At 41.5% G+C, this 16,179-nt stretch overlaps 1 long non-coding RNA gene across 1 annotated transcript; it reads left to right on the top strand.

The window, feature by feature from the left end:
• The first annotated feature begins 2,078 nt into the window (after positions 1-2,078).
• Positions 2,079-10,874, top strand: LOC307214447. The gene is made up of 4 exons (XR_013838101.1): positions 2,079-2,385; positions 4,099-4,195; positions 9,802-9,902; positions 10,620-10,874. It is a non-coding gene; the product is annotated as an uncharacterized lncRNA (long non-coding RNA).
• The last annotated feature ends 5,305 nt before the right edge of the window (positions 10,875-16,179 follow it).

The raw sequence follows: 16,179 nt of genomic DNA, 5'->3' as shown, positions 1-16,179 counted from the left end.
CTTCTCCGTATCTGCCATCTTGGAACTGTGCTTCCATGTTTTGTTTTCTAATTTTCTTTAGAAATGCTCGATTTATCTTCATTTTTTTTTTTTAAATGAAAGCTCAGAGTCTGGGGGCCCTGCTTCCTTGGGGCCTAGTACATGTGTACCCCATTGGAAACTCTGCGAATAATTCAAAAATGAATTCTGCTTCAGCCGTTTCACTCTGGAGCTCCTATCTGAAGCCTTTTTTTTAATTGAAGGACAATGTCTCTGAGATCATCAGTGGAATATCCTGGGAGACTGAAATGTTCTCCCACTGGCTTCTGAATGTGGTCATTATTGTTAGATTTCTGTCCATTTACTGTCCTGCTTGGAGACTGACCGGTTTCTTGCTTGCAGATGGCAGAAGGTCATTACTGGCCTTCGATAGCAAACAGAATATTTCATGATGAGGTAGTTAATGAGTCCCCAGTGTTATCAAGGCCACAGTCTTTAACCTGGAAATAAGCTCTGTGGAACTCAAGAGACTACTTTCTGAGCAGACATGCAGAAGACGGTGCTGCCGAGTCTGTAACAGTGTTGCCTATGGAGATCTAGGAAAATAATGGTTTCATTTTAGGGCCTAGCCCTTGAGTTTGGCCCTCTCCTAGATAAGCCTTTGTAGCTTTGTGAGAGCCATTTTATAAAAAGAAACTGACTGTGAGGATGGGCCTACTGTCCAAGGTGTTTTCAAAGGCCCTCACTTGCCATTTCTGTCTCTCCTCCTGTTCTCTTTCCTCTTGGTTATTAAAATTTTGTAACAATATCGGGTGGTAGATCAGGAACCTTGGAAAAACCTTCAGTTATTGAAAGCAGACTTAAAACAAACATCCAGGCCTCCTCCAAACTCCTGTGAAGAAGGCCCTCTTCCAGACTGACTTCTGGAATTTTCCTAGAGGCACAGGCTACTAAGCATGTGGCATTAGTGAGGAAGAGGGGCTCAGTCAATATGCCCTTTGTTTGTTTTGCAATGTATTCTCCTGCTCCTAATACAGTGGTACCTCGGGTTAATTACTTAATTCGTTCCAGAGGTCTGTTTTTAACCTGAAACTGTTCTTAACCTGAAGCACCACTTTAGCTAATGGGGCCTCCTGCTGCTGCTGCCGCGCCGCCGGAGCGCGATTTCTGTTCTCATCCTGAAGCAAAGTTCTTAACCTGAAGCACTATTTCTGGGTTAGCGGAGTCTGTAACCTGAAGCATATATAACCCGAGGTACCACTGTAACGTTGACAGCATGGGTTACATATGTGTGCAAGCTTAGAATAAACCCTAGGTCTCGCCCATCCATTTTGTAGTTTTAAGAAACACACTATGGAATTCCTTCAGGTAGCGATCCCTATTCGAGGGAACGGAGCAAATGTATTTGCATTGAAAAGTTTTTGGCTGTAAAATATAGATCTCGGGATGTGTTCTGAGAGGAACCTTGAAGCATGTAGATCAGTGGTTCCCAACTTTTTTTGGCTATGCCCCACCTAAGCATCTCTAAAATAGTGACATATAATTATTATTCAAAAAGTGAACTCCTATTCACATGGAGGAAGCCTAAAAGGTCTTTGACTTGGTCTAAACAAGCTTCCAAATTGCCCCCCTTAAAAATCAAAATGTCTTCTGTGAGGCATGTGCCCCAAGTTGGGAACAATGGGTGTAGATATATGTGACAGTCAGCAGTGCCGAATTCAACCTTGTGGAAGCCCCATGACAGTTTAAATCTTGGGGAGTGGGGGGAGGCTCACAAGTTATCTCCTAATAAGTTTTTGTAATTTTCTTTCAAAATCAAATCAATATTATTTTAATCTGTTGTTGTGGGGCCCCTAAAAGGCCCATAGGCCGGTGCCTAGACTATTTGATAAATCCAGTTTCTGGAGTGAAGCGGTGTGAAGTCTGTTGCCCAGCTGTGCCACGGAGATGGCGATTGAATCTGTTTTGGGGACTGGCCTCGCCTCTGATTGATGCTGTTGGTGGGGAAGTTGTTAAAAACGTTTTAATGGGGTTTTCCACAGGCCTCCTTTCCTGTGGGTCCTGATGATTGTAGCCTTTACTGTACCCCTTCAATGATGACAGTGCAATCTGTGTCTCTCAGATAAAGGGAGGGGGAAGGCTTTAGAAACCAGAACTGCAGAAGCGTTATCTTATCAGTCATGTTCACTGTGGATTTCCTACACACTGTGAGGCCCTGAAATATATCCCTGGCAAGGCAACTGAGCTGAAGAGTCAATGGGTCTCCAAATCTGCAATAACTGTGGGTGATAAAGGATCGCTGTCCTGACAAAGCAGCCAAAGGTCGGGGGAAAGCCACAAGACCAGCCACTGCTGAGCCTCTTCGGCTTCTACAGCCCAGCAAACCCCAAAGTTGTCCTGGCAATGGTAAGAGCATCTCAGCCAGAAGCAGCTGGGCAGGGATGCAGGGAGGAAAGGCAAAGGGGATACTACAGGCCTTGCTGCCTCATGGAAGTTATGAGGTGGGTGAGGCCTTTGCTGTTTCTGTGAAGAGGCAATTAAACACAGAGCAGGGAAAAGGCTATGAGAGTTGTGTGGTATTTTTCTAGTGCCCATAGAGAATGAGAACTAGCGTGGTATTGCACAGAATTATAGGTAAAGAACCCCCTTTGTCTGAGGTGGAGTGAATACTGGCCAGAGGGGGTGAAGGTCTTGACCTGCTGCCACGTCTATCAGGATGAATTCTTCCTTAGTATCTAGTTAGGTTATTTGGTTTATACTTTTCTTTGCCCTGGAAAAGGTGAAGAAGCATCCATTTGATTAGAGTATGGCGACTGTATATTATAATGACTGTCTATCCTGCAGTTATTAAAGTAGTGAATGTATATAGACCAAGAAAATTTTATTAAAAGAATAAGTTAAGACAATTTGGAGTATGCAGGAAAGGACAAAAAGAAATGTACAGAACTGCAGAAAGAGGGGGAAGGGAGTCGAAGTTGAAAATGTTAAAATTATGGTTAAATAATTGTAGATGTAGATAAATGAAATAATAATAATAATAATGATGATGATGATGATGATGATGATGATGATGTAGCTGCCCTCTCCAGTGTATAACTATAAAAACATGTAATGGTTTTAACAAAAGCAATGGTCTGATGTGTGGACTGAAAATAATACATAGGAAACTGGTATAGCTTGCAGGCTAAGAGTGTTTTAAGAAGTCCCTGGTTTCTGTACATACTTATTCAGAAGAAGGAAATCCTTGAATTCAGTGGGGCTTTGTCCCATGTGGGTAATTCTGGGATTGCAACCTTTTTAGTCAAACCATTGCCTCTTGGATTCTACCTCTACCTATAATATAGCCTATCTTACACGGCATTAGTTTGTTAATGTTTGTGAAGTGGCTGGAACATCTGAAGCACATTACTGTATCTAAAATCTGGAAATAAATTCAGTCCATTCTGAAACAGCAAAGATGTCACTATTTATTGAATTCTGTATCCTCAGTGCTGTCAGAGAAATGTAATGCTTTCCAGTTGTATCTACAGTAACAATTGACACAGCAAAAATTCTCATGCTGCTCATATATAATTGAGGGTGCTTGGTGACACATAAAGTTCAATCCTGATGTGACACTCCCAGCCATCCCTAAAAAAATCTGTCTGCTTTGGAGCAGGGCAAACAAAATGGACACCCATAATACAAAATGAACACCCATAATCTAGTTAAGCAACAGCAAAATTCCAATAGCTCTGTTTTTACTTTTAAAATATAATGTAATCATTTATATTAATTTAAGTAACTATGTAAGTATAGTTCTATAGAACGTATGCTCACTTGTGGATCAGTGGTTATGGAAGTGATAGCAGTGATCCACTTCACCCTTTCGCACAGCTTCACACATTGCATTTGGGTTACACATAGGCATCTGGTTGGCTACCATGAGAACAGGATGCTGGACTAGATAGGCCAACAGGATCTTCTTACATCCTTATGGAGATGGCCTGCTGTGCTTGCTCATGGCTCAAATCCTTCTTTAGAAAAGAATGGGGGTGCATAACATCAGTCCCTGTGTTTGGCTGGCAGTATGAAGCCTTTGCATTGGCCAACATACTGAAATCTTTGCCTTCTGTCCAGGGCCAACCCATGACATTTTGCTGCTTGAGACAAAGTACAAGATGGTGTTCTCCCCTCCCACAGCTCTACCAAAGTACAGAAACTGACTGGACTGGCAGTTGAATTTGGTGATGGGATAGTGCCCTGAGAGCAGCAGGCTGGTGTAGGAGGTGCACAACAAGCATTGAAAGTATCTTTATTGCAATGTAGTGGAACAGCCAGGCGCCTATACAGCTCTTGCTGTACAGCAAAGTTAGCCATGGTGGTATCCTCCAGATGTTGCTGGACTCCAACTCCCATCAGTCGCAGCCAGCATGTCCAATGATCATGGATAATGGTTGTAGTCCAGCAAAATATGGAGGGCATCATGTTGGCTTTTCCTGCCCTAGAGCTTCTGCTGTATGTCTAATGGTAAGGCTGCCCCCTGCTTTTCTCTTTGCTTTGTTAATTAAATAGTACATCCCTACTTCAGCCATTTGACTTGGGAGATCCTGTGCTAAAGAACATCCCCTCTCTTAGAGATATGTTTAATATGCATAAAATAAATTACGCATTTAAGTTAAAATGCTATGCAGAGAGGTTTGAATTAGGCAAGAGAGGTTTGTCTTTAGTAATTGCGGCAATAAAAGGCTTGGTGTTTCTGTTTCAGTCTTTAGGCTAATCAATGATTGCAGGGGAAACCCAAGGGATCTCTCACAGCAGGAAGGTGAAACTTGAGAACTCAGCGTTTTAGTTAGTCCTTACAGCCAGCAGCAGTAGAAGCTCAGCTTAGTGATCCTGAGCAAGCAAGATGCTTGGATAGGATCTCTCTCTCTGAGACCAGAGAGAGGAGAGTTTTTGGACTGTAATAAGGACTAAAAAGAAGACTGGGCCACATTGCTAGTTTGTTAAATTGCAATGTATTACTTTGCATTTTTGCAATGTTTTATTTTGTAACTAGCCTAAGATAGTTTTGCAGTAAAACTTTTGAAACTCATTCATTTCTACTCTGCATAAGGTACAGAGCAGTCATTCCACTTGCAACAGCTTTTAACACTCTTCAAAATAGATTCAGTTATGGTTGCCCTCGATCCCGGCATTACCTGGAGTGCAAGATTGCAGTTTTGAGGTGGATGGATGGGAAAAACACACTCTGGGTTTTTATGGAGCAAACCTCACTCCCCCCATTTTCATTATACGGCACAAATATTTAATAAGGTATTTGCTCTGTTTAAACTTATAAGGCAGAGCACAGCACATTGGTTTCTGATTCCCTTTCCTAATGTTATTCAAGAGTGTATGGACATATGTCTTGGCTGACCCTTATTGATTCTGCCTGTAGGCATCCCAGAACGCTGTGTTTCTACATTCTCCAGGGTCATTTCTTTCACTTCTTTGGAACATCATTTCTGGAGCAGATTGGGGAATAGAGATCTATTAAGTTTCTAGCAGCTCTTTCACCTGGTTGGAACAGCCTGCTTGGCTACACACTAAAGGATAAAAAGCCTGATGGCCATAAGGTCAAACTTTCAGAGAGAATAAAGCAGGCTTGTGGTATAAGCTGAATATTAATGTCTAGACTGCTGCCTATATTGCAAGCAGAATGCTACAGATACTTAACTAACAGGGGCTGCTTGAAGTCCCACTGCTGAAATTACCCTTGAAAAATGGCAAGGAATATCAGAGTGTAAAGGATTCATTTGCATTCCTTGCCCTACTGTTTTGTTCTTAACATCATTGTTTTTTTGTTTTATACTTAATATTGAATATTGCTGTTTATTTTTATATCACCTTTTAGCTCCAAGGAGCCCCAAGTATACCTCCAAACAGGTTTTTAAAAAACCTTGCTGAGAATTTCCCTTCCACAACCATACCATCATCTGAAAAGGTACTTCTGATCACAAGCTCTGGGCAGAAGGACCTCCCTTTTCTCTAACTGTGTGATTTTTAAATGGACCAAAACCCAGTTTTCTAGGAAACACCTTTATGCCACAGATAATCACCATAACACAGCATTTTTCAGAGAGGTAGCTGTGTTAATCTGATGCACCAAAAACAAAGAAGAATCTTGTGGTACCAATGTAGACTAACCAATTTTATTACAACATAAGGTTTTGTGGACTAGAGCTCACTTCATTGTACAGTATGCCTTTTATTTCAGAACCACCACAGTTCCACAGATGTTGGTGAAAGATGTCATCAATCGCCAGAGCCCTTGTTTTTCTGAAAAAATGATAATAGTAATCTCTCATCCTCTGTAACACAAGAAGTTTAAGGGAAGTGTGAGGACCATAGCAGGAGGCTGCTGTCTCATATTTCTTACCTGTTGCAATACATTTGTTTTTTTCCACCAGATTGTGTACCAGCAGACATGAAAATCGATAAGGCTAACTACCATCTGGTGTGCAATGCAATGTAAAACATGCTTACCTGATGAACTTTGACCACCTGCACCCACTAGAAAATATTTCTATTCATTAGTGTTTAATATTTTTCAGTTCTTCACAAATATAGATCAGCGACACTGATGTTTGCAAATCTCCAGCAGTCTTTTTAAAGTTTCAGTTCACTTATAGAGCATTTTGTTCTGGTACTTACAGAAGTGGGAAACATATTAATGGGTTGTTGTGTGTGAATGAAGAAAACATGGTATAAAATTGACCTGAAATTTGAGAAAGAACAAACAGGATATTTTTGGTTTGGTCTTTTTATTTATACACATACTATAATCTGAGTGAGATTTGAAAACGTATATGCTAGAGTAAGTATATTTTTTTCCTTTGGCAGATTCATAATGCTGCTTTAGTATCCTGCAGAGGGATTTGACTAGCTTGATTAGTTTTTAATTTTTTAAAGCTGAGTAAGAGATTGGAATACTTCAGAGATGCCATGTGGCTTTGTAAAAATCCTATAAAATTTGAAATGCATGAACCGAGACAGCAGAACATCACACCCTGTTAGTGTAATATTTCTGTCATAAAGAATATAACTTTGATTTAATTGTAACTTGTGGAACTCCTGGAGCATTGTGAAGGGGAGGCATTTGGGAGTTGAATTGCAAGTCTGCATTGCAGACAATAGTGCAATCCCCCCCCCCCCAATCAGGTCTAGGAGTATACAGCAGACATTCTCTATGGTGCTATTAAGAGTATATGTGCAATTAGCAATGCACCTATGAAAAGAGATGCATAGCTGGGGGCTAGGGAGGCCAATCAATACCAGTTGATTGGTGCCCCACTCTTCCTTGATAGGGAAGGGGTGGAGGCAGTCCAGTGTATGCCTTAACATCTTTGACTCAGGACCAGTGAACTACATTGGAGGTCTGTTTTCCCCTGTAGTACAATGGAGGTCAGGAAGGAGTCAGGTCATGACCCAGTTTAAAGAGCATCTGTGGCTGAGTGGACAGAGACAAGAGTGCTCCAATGTGAACTTGAGACTGTTTAGACAAGAGTCAGCTATGGTTGGAATAGGAAAATGAAAGAAGGACGCCTTAGTTCCATCCCTATATTTCAGAGCCGTAACCTTTTGCTAGAGTGCCAGTTCTCTAAAACGGCGAGAATACTAATTTAGACAAGTAGCTATATATGCCTGTAAGAACATAAAACTCAAGTGGCACCACAGAGGGAAGCAGGTTTATTTGGTTTGAGCTGGAAAATGGCAACATCCTGCTATACAAGATGCTTGGAGTTTGAGTGCGATTTGAAAGGGTATGTTCCCAGAGGTGCACTAGACAGGGGATGGCACAAGTTCAGATACATTTGCTGGAGCGTTATTATTAACAAGAGCTTATAATTAATTAAATAATATTACACAATTAATGTGATTTTTACTAATTAATCAAGCTATAAATTGAGCCATGGGCCTACGCAGCTAAGGGGAGGGGCATCTAACAATGCAACTGATTAATTATAATTGATTAATCAACTACAGTTGTACAGTGGTACCTCGGGTTACAGACACTTCAGGTTGCAGACGCTTCAGGTTACAGACTCTGCTAACCCAGAAATAGTACCTCGGGTTAAGAACTTTGCTTCAGGATGAGAACAGAAATTGCAGGGTGGCGGGGCGGCGGCAGTGGGAGGCCCTATTAGCTAAAGTGGTACCTCAGGTTAAGAACAGTTTTAGGTTAAGAACAGACCTCCAGAACGAATTAAGTTCCTAACCTGAGGTACCACTGTGGCTGATTAATCTGCCAGTCAAAAGCTGTAACCCTTATGTTTGCAATTACTGAAGCACTAGGTAAAATAAAAAAATGGCAAACACTTACAAGCAATGACAGGAAGGGCAGACAGACATCTTTTATGCCAACAGTTGAACAAAGAAGACTCCTTTTGTGCATTTATGATTCTAGGATGGTTTATGCTTGTAGGTTTTACAGAAGTGGGGAAATGAGAAGTGGGGAAATGGTTCCTATGGTTATGCAAGTCTTACGACAATAAGAAGAGCAGTGCCATTTAAGACTCAGAGAAGAGAGGGCACTGTAGCTATATGAGATCAGAAAGCTATACAGTACCAAATCAGACCATTGTTTCATCCATCCCAATGCTGTTATCATTAACTGGCAGTGACTGCCCAGGGTTCTGATAGAAGTCTTTCCCAACCCTACTTGGATAAGTTGGGGATTGGTTTGTGGCCCATATAACATTTCCTTAATGCTCCATCTGATAGAATACAGATGGAGCATCTTTGAGGAAACTGCAGACATTAATTGCTATTCATGGGTGTAGTCAGGATTTATTTTAGGGGGGGCAAGCTTTATGTTGGGGGGGGGCAGAACCAATATATCTGTGATACAATTGGTCAGTTAGTTAAGTATTTCTATTTATTTACTTGATTTGGGGGGGCACATGCCCCTCAGCTACACCCATGTTGCTATTAGCTTAAAAGTCCCATATTATTTAGAGTAGGTAAATGTCAGAAGGAATTATAGGAAAATGTGTTTCATACAGGTTGAAATTAAAGGGATTGGGGGAGATGCATGTATGTATGATGCTTTTGTCCTGCCATGTTGTATTTTTATTCTTACTTTTGTCATTGGGTATTATTGTTGTGCCCAGCTTTCAAAAGGCTAACCTTTTCAGTTGCTTGTCCCCTGGCAAAACGTTGAGGCCTATGAGATGTGGATGCTCAACAAATAACTTCATTTTGCAGGGCTAGAGGTAGCTATCTGCGTGGTAGTTGTTTACATTTAACTACCAGGAGGAATACACACAGAGACATGGTTAAGCTTGGCATTATAATAGCGACCATGGTCACTACTAATCAGTGAAACCCTTATAGCCAGAATTTCAAGCCAATGTATGAAGTGCGTATACAAACCCTGGGAAGATGGGAACTTGAATAGTATTAACTATGCTTAGCACTGATGCACTTGTGATGGGGGGGGGGGTGGTCTTACAAGAGAATTTTCATTGAGGGAAAGAGGGAAGGGGAGGTAGCGAATGATTCTGAGTTTGACTTGGCTAATGTGCCTGCAAATTTGGTGTTAAAAGTATAGTCACCTATGGAGAATTTAGCTTTTATTGGTATGCTTTCATCATCAGGCTTCTTAATATGCCTGCATCATAATTCTGCCACCTATAACAGGTACCTTTCCTTTCATTCATCTCACACAGTGTTTCAGTCTGGTCCCTAAGGTACTGGGTTTGAGACACGTTTTATTAACATTCTAGAGTTGTTCTCTCCTGACTAACCGACCATTAGCTGGCTCACTGATCCTTAACTGCAGATCACTCTCTTATTTAGGCTACATTTCCCTTAGGTTCCAAAATAATTAGTCTCACGGCTATGGATGGGATTTCCTGTCAAGTGATGTGAATATAGATGGAGTACCTCATTCAATGCTGGTAAGCAACTTTATTCATGTTGTATATTCCTTTTATTTTTAGAATTGCAGACTCCCATAATTCTGATTCAACTTTCATACTTAAAAAACACAAAACAAACCAACCCCCAGAGCAGAGAGGTGGGTTTATATTTGCCTCCCAGCACAATTTCTGGTAAAGTAAAGCAATAATTACATATAGCTAAATGCTTTGAGTAATATTTTCAAAATTAACTGGAATTTGTCTACTGAATATTGCAAAAACAGTTTTAAGCTGTTGAAATATTAAATGTTTTTATTGTTTTGAATTTGAAAATATGTCATTTTATAAGGCTTTATTATGATAACTGGGCTATGAAAATATGTTTTAGAAGTATAAAAACAGTAATAATAATATCAGATGCTATATCACCCATAATTGTTCACATATTTACTCTCTCTCCCTCCTTCCCACACCCTTTTCCCAGCAAGCAAATACAGTGCTGGCCATTGAATCAGGAATTGGTCAACTTTACATTTCCTTGCTTTTTTTGGTTTTTAGTTATTCCTAACCTACAGCCCTGATATAGTAGTCATAAGAATCAATATAATTTATTTGTGGTTTTGATACAATTGGCACATAAGTATATTATAGTTACACTTTGAGGTGTACTCTTCGCACTCTCCAGTACCCCTTTCATAATTCTTATATCCTTCCTACTTTTTTGCCCTTACCACTTTCATTACTTCTCACTACCAGGAAACCTTCTTTCATGCTGTCCTCTGAATGGTCTGCAAACGTCTGCTGACCAGCTATACATTCCCTGTTCACTGCAGAGGATTCTGGGGCAGCTTGGCCTGTTGACTCTAGTTAGACCTCTCTGCAATCTGTTTTCTACTTCATACTTACATGGCAGAAGCAATTGCTGTGGGTCAGTCATTCCTTCATGCATCTTCCCAAGATACAGCTATGTCAACTAAAAGACGTATTTTCCATAGGAAGTGATGTTGATGTCTATTCGCTGCTTAGAGTGTGGAGCCAACCCTGAGAACGTGTCTGCCTCTATGAAGCACCCAGTGCTTCCCATGAGGGCTCCATGTTTTATTTATTTATCTATTTATCTATTTATCTATCAATCAATCAATCAATCAATCAATCATTACATTTATGTCACCCTTTCCTCCCAGGTGGTGCTCCTTGATCCATAACATCCCTGTGAGGTAGGTTACTGAGAGACAATGACTGGCTCAGGGTGACACTGTGAACTTCATGTCTGAGTGGGGATTTGAACCCTGCTCTTTCAGGCCCTTGTTTGGCACTCTAATGCTGTGCTGGTTCTTATGCCGTAAGAGAAGAGCAAGAAGACTTGCTCTATTGCAGCTCTTACTTCACTTCTATCTTAATGGTTCCTCCACCTCCATGCAAATCTGTAGCAAGTAGGTTCGTACTAGTTTTCCTGGCCAGCTTTACAGATCCCAGTTGGAGCCCCTAACAGTGTATTGGAAGGCAACTCCACCATTTCTTTTAAGGATCTACAGTGGGCCACTTACTAGTTCTTCCTTCTTCCTTTACACATCCCTACTTGGAAAAACTTTCTCTGCCATTTTTCTCCTTTTTAGTGAGTTTCCACTTGGCTGCATAGAATGTCTGTTTAGCAATTGCAAATGCATTTTTCTGACAACAAGATCAGTTTCAAATTAACCTTTTAATTATACATGGCAGTTAAGTTCTACTGGCAGTAACACTTTCCACAACATTTCTACTTCTCTGTCGCTCTGATAGTCTAGATCAGGGTTTCCCAAACTTGGCTCTCCATCTGTTTTTGGACTCCACATGCAGCTGCTGGGTGACCTTGGGCTAGTCACACTTCTCTCTGAGCCTCACTCACCTCACAGAGTGTTTGTTGTGGAGGTGGAAGGGAAAGGAGATTGTTAGCCGTTTTGAGACTGTTTAGGGTAGTGATAAAGTGGGATATCAAATCCAAACTCTCCTCCTCCTCCTCCTCCTCCCATAACCCCTAGCTAGCAGGACCAGTGGTCAGGGGTGATGTCGGGGGGGGGGGAGTTGTAGTCAAAAAACAGATGGAGACCCAAGTTTGGCAAACCCTGGTCTGGATGCTGCAACTGGCACGGGCAACAGAAGCTTTTGGTACTGACTCTGATTAAGGTGAGATGCGGGTGGCCCTGTGGGTTAAACCGCAGAGCCTAGGACTTGCCGATCAGAAGGTTGGCAGTTCGAATCCCCGCGACAGGGTGAGCTCCCATTGTTCAGTCCCAGCTCCTGCCAACCTAGCAGTTCGAAAGCACGTCAAAGTGCAAGTAGATAAATAGGTACTGCTCCGGGGGAAGGTAAACGGCGTTTCCGTGTGCTGCTCTGGTTTGCCAGAAGCGGCTTAGTCATGCTGGCCACATGACCCGGAAGCTGTATGCCAGCTCCCTTGGCCAATAAAGCATGATGAGCACCGCAGCTCCAGCCACGACTGGACCTAATGGTCAGGGGTCCCTTTACCTTTACCTGATTAAGGTGTATAGCCAATAAGCCGGGTCTACACTCTTGCCTGCTTCTCCAGTTCTGCACTTTGGACCACTCTGTCTCAGTTAACTAGACTTCAAACCATTCCCCCAAGGCATGGTTGCCTGCCTATGTATGGCCATGTGCACTGGAGCAAGCAGCTCTTTGCCACCCTTTGAATTTAAATAGTGGCACACTTCCCAAAAAGGTTGGCCACCACTGATCTAAAAAGTGTTCAAACATGGTATTTGCAGGATCCAAAACAAATGCGCCACCTCACTTCTACCACTTAGCAGCATTGTTACTGAACGACACACGCCTTTTCAGCTTCCACCCCTCCCAGATTTTCTTTCGTATGATTGCTTATTTCCTAACATTTGATTTTCAGTTCTTCTTTGATATATAGTACTACAGTCTCTTTAGTTCATCCTACTCCATCTTTTTTGAAGGTTTTTGTATGCAGACCTGACAGTATCCTATTGATTTCCATTGTTCCAGCAGGTGTCTGATATGTTTATATCTACATTCTCTTTTAATACTAGGCATTCTAATCCACCCTTCTTGGCTCTAGGCTGCTAGCATTTGCATATAAACACTGTATATCCTGTCACCCTTTGAATGTCCTTTTTGTGTGTGTCTTTCATCTGACACTTTAATTGCTTATATTGCTTTTCACTGGTTTTATGTGTATGTTGTCAGATTCTAGCAAATTCTTGTTTTGAGTGCCTGAGATTTCAAATAAAAAAAAAAGGGATTGAAGCAGCCTAACTATGCTCAGGATTGCAGCCTTTGTGTTTATGTCATCTTCTGTAATGAACAAATCATCCCAAAGTGGAAGCTCCGTTGCACCAATCAACTTTCCCCCAAATATTTGTTTAAAACACATTTTGCAACCTTTCAAATACGATGCACATGTAGCTGGGAGCAACTCCCATTGAACTCAGTCAGACATGCACAGGATCAACCTGTTAGTGACTCTATGTGGTGAAGTGGTTATACTAGGACCTGTGAGACTAGGGTTTAAATCCCCACTCAGCCACACATTTGGGTCCATATATTTACAGTGGTACCTCTGGTTACATACTTAATTTGTTCTGGAGGTCCGTTCTTAAACTGAAACTGTTCTTAACCTGAAGCACCACTTTAGCTAATGGGGCCTCCCGCTGCTGCCGCGCTGCCACTGCACGATTTCTGTTCTCATCCTGAAGCAAAGTTCTTAACTCGAGGTACTATTTCTGGGTTAGCGGAATCTGTAACCTGAAGCGTACGTAACCTGAAGCGTATGTAACCTGAGGTACCACTGTAATTCCCCACATACTGTTGACACCTGAAATAAGTTAGAAAAAGAGAGCACAGATACAATGCATAGAGTGCAGCTAAGTTTATCGTGGGGTTTGAGCCTCATTCAGTTGCAAGCATATAGAATAGTATAGAATAACCGAGCTAAATACAACACTTGGGTGGTTGTTTTTTTGTTTGTTTTTTGTGGGACTGGGAATGTTTTCAAGTGCATTTTGATGAAGTTATTGATATTTTTATGTCCATGATTGTTATTTGGTGGGTGTGGTTTGGAGCCTGTTGAAAACGTGTTTCAGTAGTGCTTTTGGGTAGTTTTAGGCTGCAATCGAAGGATTTGGCTGGATGCTTTGTGGAGCAGCGTAGCCACCACATGTCTAGAAGCATATTAGAAAGAAAACTGCTCTCTTGTCTCTGTCCCTTTCAGGGTACATATGCCCAGCCTAACCACCGTTTCTTTTTCTTGGTGTAGAGGGGGGAATATGTAGCAAAAAGAGTCTTTTCATCTCTCTAGGTGGGTAGGTGAGGGGAAGCCGAAACCATTTTCATATTTACTTTTTATTAAACTGCATCCACCTTGATAATTTGTTATAAATATGCCAGTTTCAAATATGTGCTTTGATCTGGTTCCTTGGCAATTAAATTGCTTTCCTTTTAAATTTCCCTCATTTAAAATAATCCTTATTAAAAACAATTTTGCCCTTAAACTTCAAATATTGATTTAAAAATTATCTAGCGAGAGGAAAATAATTTACAATTCTGAACTTATTTGCTTAAATACAGCCTGGTTATTCCAGGAAATTGATTTTCTTGCCTTTCAAATTAACTGACAGTTTAATGCAGCACTTATTTATTTATTTAGTTTAGAATCCAACATGAATAGGTTTAACTTAACATATAGGCTCATTAAATTAATCTGGACATGCCCAGACATTTCCACTTGTGGGACTTGGCTATACTGCTTCACTTCATCTTATTCTTACAGTTAAGGCAGGCATCCCCAAACTAGGCCCTCCAGCTGTTTTGGGACTACAGTTCCCATCATCCCTGACCATTGGTCCTGTTAGCTAGGGATGATGGGAGTTGTAGTCCCAAAACAGCTGGAGGGCTGAGTTTGGGGATGCCTGAGTTAAGGCATACTTGGCAGTTTAGGCTGTACTGGGCCTTTGATGGACCACTAGGCTGAGAAGGAATTCTATCATCTATCTATCTCACTTTTTAACCCCAAGGAGCTCAGAGAGGAGTAGATGATTCTTCTGTCTATTTTATCCTAACAACTTGTGGAGTTTGGAGTTAACATGCAACTTGGAAATTTAACTGAACACTGAATCACACATTTTACCCTGCATGCAATCACACTGAGACTCTGAGTTTGGAAAATAAGAAAGCTTAGTTTGTTAAAGGAAATATATGCTTGATGGGAAAAAATCCTCGTTCTATATAAGGGGGAGAGATTAAGAGCCATGCATGGTCTTTGTCTTCAACGGGAGGGGCACAAAAATATGTCTCCTCTCTCCCAAGGTACAGATGAAGGAACAAAGTAGGAAAATAAGATCAGGTCCTTCTTATAATTAAAAAAAGGGGGGGAGAGATCAGGAACCCTAAAGAATCAGCCTAACATTGAAAGAAGATCAATAGGACAACACAAGGAGGACAGTCTAGGAAAGTTGGAGATTCCTGTCTATCCTTCCTGTACAGTTATGTGAGCCTACAGTGCAACCTGAGTTGCACCTGAACAACAACCCTGACAGATAGGTTAGGCTGAGAGACTAGCCCAAGGTCACTCACTGAAGAATTTGACCTTGGGTCTCTCTGGTCTTAGTCTACCCTCTAATCACCTGATCATTATTGGCTTTATTCAGCGGCCTACTTTGGATGTCATACCAAGCCAAATTGTGGTTTAGTGTGAATGAGCTAGTTTCCAAACAAATAGCATGGCTGCAGTGCTCTTCCCACAGTCCTGTCGTGTTACCAAGGGCTAGGTTATGGTTTGGCTTAGGATAATGTTTAAACTAAGGTTACCAGACATCCCTGTTTCCCGGGGACAGTCCCCGGATTTACAAATCAGTCCCCTGACAAAATCCATCCATTCCAACTAAAGTTGAAAAGGGTCCCCGGATTCATTGAAAAAAATCTGGTAACCTTAGTCTAAACCCAGTCTAATGGTTTGTCTTGCTCCAGACAAAGCAAAATCTGTAACCAAGGTTGTTCTTGGTTTACAGCTTGTGGTTTGTTTGTAGTGAGACAAACCATGATTCGGAGTTCAGACATTATGCTAAGCCAACCCATAGCTTAGCCCCAGGTAGCAGAGCAGCAGCAGGGCTGGGGAAGGAGCACTGCAGCTGCAATCTTTGCTTCAGGAACCCACATGGTTCCTCATTCATGTCTGAACAGAATCAGTGAGTGCAGGGCATCCTATTTGGGCAAGCACCTGCTCTTTCCCAGGACCCTTCACACACTTCCAGTGTCACATTGCTTTTTTCGGATGGTAGCCCAGGAACCTATAGCCCAG

This window comes from Podarcis cretensis, assembly GCF_951804945.1.
Source record: "Podarcis cretensis genome assembly, chromosome: 4".
In the NCBI taxonomy this organism is placed as follows: Eukaryota; Metazoa; Chordata; class Lepidosauria; order Squamata; family Lacertidae; genus Podarcis; species Podarcis cretensis.
This window is presented reverse-complemented; position numbering and strand designations above follow the sequence as displayed.